The sequence below is a fragment of the Vanacampus margaritifer genome, unplaced genomic scaffold (assembly GCF_051991255.1).
Source record: "Vanacampus margaritifer isolate UIUO_Vmar unplaced genomic scaffold, RoL_Vmar_1.0 HiC_scaffold_55, whole genome shotgun sequence".
In the NCBI taxonomy this organism is placed as follows: domain Eukaryota; kingdom Metazoa; phylum Chordata; class Actinopteri; order Syngnathiformes; family Syngnathidae; genus Vanacampus; species Vanacampus margaritifer.
The window spans coordinates 7,501-12,500 of NW_027520765.1; positions in this window are offsets into that span (position 1 = coordinate 7,501).

The following is a 5,000-nucleotide window of genomic DNA, read 5'->3' on the forward strand; positions in this document are numbered from 1 at the left end:
CCCCCTGGGAAGTGGCACTCTGAAAATATTTCGAAGAAAGTTGACTTTTGAATTTTTCGTCTTAAAAAGCTCGCTCCTGATATTGTACCCCATACATTTTGAGGTTTGGGGGCAAACCTCTCGAATGGGGGGACGAGGTCCCCTATCTACAGCGCCCCTAATGGCGGCAGGTGGTACTGGCCCCCTGGTCACCCGGCCATTGAAAATGAATGGGCCCCATTCATTTCCTATGGCATTTTTCGACGCCTGGTCACCCGGCCATTGAAAATGAATGGGGCACTTCCAGGGGGGGCTCTGGCTCGCCCAGGCCGAAATAGGAGCACTATGGGCGGCCTGCCTGAGCAGATTTGCCCCCCCAAATCCTGGTTCTCAAAAATTTTCAAAGTCATCTTTTTTCGAATTATTTTCAGAGTGCCACTTCCAGGGGGGTGCTCTGGCGCGCCCAGGCCGAAATAGGAGCACTATGGGCGGCCTGCCTCAGCACATTTGCCCCCCCCAAATCCTGGTTCTCAAAAATTTTCAAAGTCATTTTTTTTTAATTATTTTCAGAGTGCCACTTCCAGGGGGGTGCTCTGGCGCGCCCAGGCCGAAATAGGAGCACTATGGGCGGCCTGCCTCAGCACATTTGCCCCCCCCAAATCCTGGTTCTCAAAAAATTTCAAAGTCATTTTTTTTTAATTATTTTCAGAGTGCCACTTCCAGGGGGGTGCTCTGGCGCGCCCAGGCCGAAATAGGAGCACTATGGGCGGCCTGCCTCAGCACATTTGCCCCCCCCCAAATCCTGGTTCTCAAAAATTTTCAAAGTCAACTTTTTTTGAAATATTTTCAGAGTGCCACCTCTGGAGCCTCTGCAGCGGGGGCTCTCGCCTGCCTGGTCACCCGTCATTCATTTCAATGGGGGGGGGATATGGACGCCTGGTCACCCGGCATTCATTTCAATGGGGAGATTGGAGCCCTGGGCATCCGGCCTTCATTTCAATGGGGGATTTGGACGTCTGGTCACCCGCCATTCATTTCAATGGGGAGATTGGAGCCCTGGGCACCCGGCCTTCATTTCAATGGGGGATTTGGACGCCTGGTCACCCGCCATTCATTTCAATGGGGGGATTTGGACGCCTGGTCACCCGGCATTCATTTCAATGGGGAGATTGGAGCCCTGGGCATCCGGCCTTCATTTCAATGGGGGATTTGGACGCCTGGTCACCCGCCATTCATTTCAATGGGGAGATTGGAGCCCTGGGCACCCGGCCTTCATTTCAATGGGGGATTTGGACGTCTGGTCACCCGCCATTCATTTCAATGGGGAGATTGGAGCCCTGGGCACCCGGCCTTCATTTCAATGGGGAGATTGGAGCCCTGGGCACCCGGCCTTCATTTCAATGGGGGATTTGGACGCCTGGTCACCCGCCATTCATTTCAATGGGGGGATTTGGACGCCTGGTCACCCGGCCTTCATTTCAATGGGGGATTTGGACGCCTGGTCACCCGCCATTCATTTCAATGGGGAGATTGGAGCCCTGGTCACCCGGCCTTCATTTCAATGGGGGATTTGGACGCCTGGTCATCCGCCATTCATTTCACTGGGGAGATTGGAGCCCTGGGCACCCGGCCTTCATTTCAATGGGGGATTTGGACGCCTGGTCACCCGCCATTCATTTCAATGGGGAGATTGGAGCCCTGGGCACCCGGCCTTCATTTCAATGGGGGATTTGGACGTCTGGTCACCCGCCATTCATTTCAATGGGGAGATTGGAGCCCTGGGCACCCGGCCTTCATTTCAATGGGGAGATTGGAGCCCTGGGCACCCGGCCTTCATTTCAATGGGGGATTTGGACGCCTGGTCACCCGCCATTCATTTCAATGGGGGGATTTGGACGCCTGGTCACCCGGCCTTCATTTCAATGGGGGATTTGGACGCCTGGTCACCCGCCATTCATTTCAATGGGGAGATTGGAGCCCTGGTCACCCGGCCTTCATTTCAATGGGGGATTTGGACGCCTGGTCATCCGCCATTCATTTCACTGGGGAGATTGGAGCCCTGGGCACCCGGCCTTCATTTCAATGGGGGATTTGGACGCCTGGTCACCCGCCATTCATTTCAATGGGGAGATTGGAGCCCTGGGCACCCGGCCTTCATTTCAATGGGGGATTTGGACGCCTGGTCACCCGCCATTCATTTCACTGGGGAGATTGGAGCCCTGGGCACCCGGCCTTCATTTCAATGGGGGATTTGGACGCCTGGTCACCCGCCATTCATTTCACTGGGGAGATTGGAGCCCTGGGCACCCGGCCTTCATTTCAATGGGGGATTTGGACGCCTGGTCACCCGCCATTCATTTCACTGGGGAGATTGGAGCCCTGGGCACCCGGCCTTCATTTCAATGGGGGATTTGGACGCCTGGTCACCCGCCATTCATTTCAATGGGAAGATTGGAGCCCTGGTCAAGCCCTGAAGAGAGACGCTCTCCCCCTGGTCCATGGCGCTCTCCCCCTGGTCCATGGAGTCCCGCAAACGGCCAGCATCAAGCCCCGAAGACAGGCGCTCTCCCACTGGTCCGTGGAGCCCCGAAGACACGCGCCAACAGCCAGCATCAAGCCCCCAAAGAGAGGCGCTCTCCCCCTGGTCCTTGGAGCCCCGCCGACGGCCAGCGACAAGCCCCGAAGTGAGGCGCTCTCCTCCTTGTTCGGCACATGCACGCACACACACCCCTCCGCACGAGCCCCTGTGCGCCCGGCGCGCCCGCAGTTGGAAGAAGGGAAAGAGGGGGAAGAGCTGGAAGTGCTGGAAGTGCTGGAAGTGCTGGAAGTGCTGGAAGTGCTGAAAGTGCTGAAAGTGCTGAAAGTAAAGGGGAAAGCGGACAGCGGCCAGCGGACAGCGGCCAGCGGACAGCGGACAGCGGCCAGCGGACAGCGGCCAGCGGACAGCGGCGACAGGCCAAATGTGCTGAGGGCGGCCGCCTATAGTGCTCCTATTTCGGCTATGGCAGGCGCTCTCCCCCTGGTCCATGGCGCTTTCCCCCCGGTCCATGGAGCCCCGTCAACAGCCAGCAACAAGCCCCAAAGAGAGGCGCTCTCTCCCTGGTCCATGGAGCCCCGCCAACAGGCATCAAGCCCCGAAGAGAGGCACTCTCCCCCTGGTCCATGGCGCTCTCCCCCTGGTACATGGAGCCCCGCCAACAGCCAGCAACAAGCCCCGAAGAGAGGCGCTCTCCCCCTTGTCCATGGCGCTCCAGGATGGGGGGGCCAAATGTGCTGAGGGCGGCCGCCTATAGTGCTCTTATTTCGGCTATGGCAGGTGCTCTCCCCCTGGTCCATGGCGCTCTCCCCCTGGTCCATGGAGCCACGCCAACAGCCAGCAACAAGCCCCAAAGAGAGGCGCTCTCCCCCTGGTCCATGGAGCCCCGCCAACAGGCATCAAGCCCCGAAGAGAGGCGCTCTCCCCCTGGTCCATGGCGCTCCAGGATGGGGGGGCCAAATGTGCTGAGGGCGGCCGCCTATAGTGCTCTTATTTCGGCTATGGCAGGTGCTCTCCCCCTGGTCCATGGCGCTCTCCCCCTGGTCCATGGAGCCACGCCAACAGCCAGCAACAAGCCCCAAAGAGAGGCGCTCTCCCCCTGGTCCATGGAGCCCCGCCAACAGGCATCAAGCCCCGAAGAGAGGCGCTCTCCCCCTGGTCCATGGCGCTCCAGGATGGGGGGGCCAAATGTGCTGAGGGCGGCCGCCTATAGTGCTCTTATTTCGGCTATGGCAGGTGCTCTCCCCCTGGTCCATGGCGCTCTCCCCCTGGTCCATGGAGCCACGCCAACAGCCAGCAACAAGCCCCAAAGAGAGGCGCTCTCCCCCTGGTCCATGGAGCCCCGCCAACAGGCATCAAGCCCCGAAGAGAGGCGCTCTCCTCCTGGTCCATGGCGCTCCAGGATGGGGGGGCCAAATGTGCTGAGGGCGGCCGCCTATAGTGCTCTTATTTTGGCTATGGCAGGTGCTCTCCCCCTGGTCCATGGCGCTCTCCCCCTGGTCCATGGAGCCACGCCAACAGCCAGCAACAAGCCCCAAAGAGAGGCGCTCTCCCCCTGGTCCATGGAGCCCCGCCAACAGGCATCAAGCCCCGAAGAGAGGCGCTCTCCTCCTGGTCCATGGCGCTCCAGGATGGGGGGGCCAAATGTGCTGAGGGCGGCCGCCTATAGTGCTCTTATTTCGGCTATGGCAGGTGCTCTCCCCCTGGTCCATGGCGCTCTCCCCCTGGTCCATGGAGCCACGCCAACAGCCAGCAACAAGCCCCAAAGAGAGGCGCTCTCCCCCTGGTCCATGGAGCCCCGCCAACAGGCATCAAGCCCCGAAGAGAGGCGCTCTCCCCCTTGTCCATGGCGCTCCAGAATGGGGGGGGCCAAATGTGCTGAGGGCGGCCGCCTATAGTGCTCTTATTTCGGCTATGGCAGGTGCTCTCCCCCTGGTCCATGGCGCTCTCCCCCTGGTCCATGGAGCCACGCCAACAGCCAGCAACAAGCCCCAAAGAGAGGCGCTCTCCCCCTGGTCCATGGAGCCCCGCCAACAGGCATCAAGCCCCGAAGAGAGGCGCTCTCCTCCTGGTCCATGGCGCTCCAGGATGGGGGGGCCAAATGTGCTGAGGGCGGCCGCCCATAGTGCTCTTATTTGGGCTATGGCAGGCGAGAGCCCCCGCTGGAGGTGGCACTCTGAAAATATTTCGAAAAAAGTTGACTTTGAAAAAATTTGAGAACCAGGATTGGGGGGCCAAATGTGCTGAGGGCGGCCGCCTATAGTGCTCTTATTTCGGCTATGGCAGGTGCTCTCCCCCTGGTCCATGGCGCTCTCCCCCTGGTCCATGGAGCCCCGCCAACAGCCAGCAACAAGCCCCAAAGAGAGGCGCTCTCCCCCTGGTCCATGGAGCCCCGCCAATAGCCAGCAACAAGCCCCAAAGAGAGGCGCTCTCCCCCTGGTCCATGGAGCCCCGCCAACAGGCATCAAGCCCCGAAGAGAGGCGC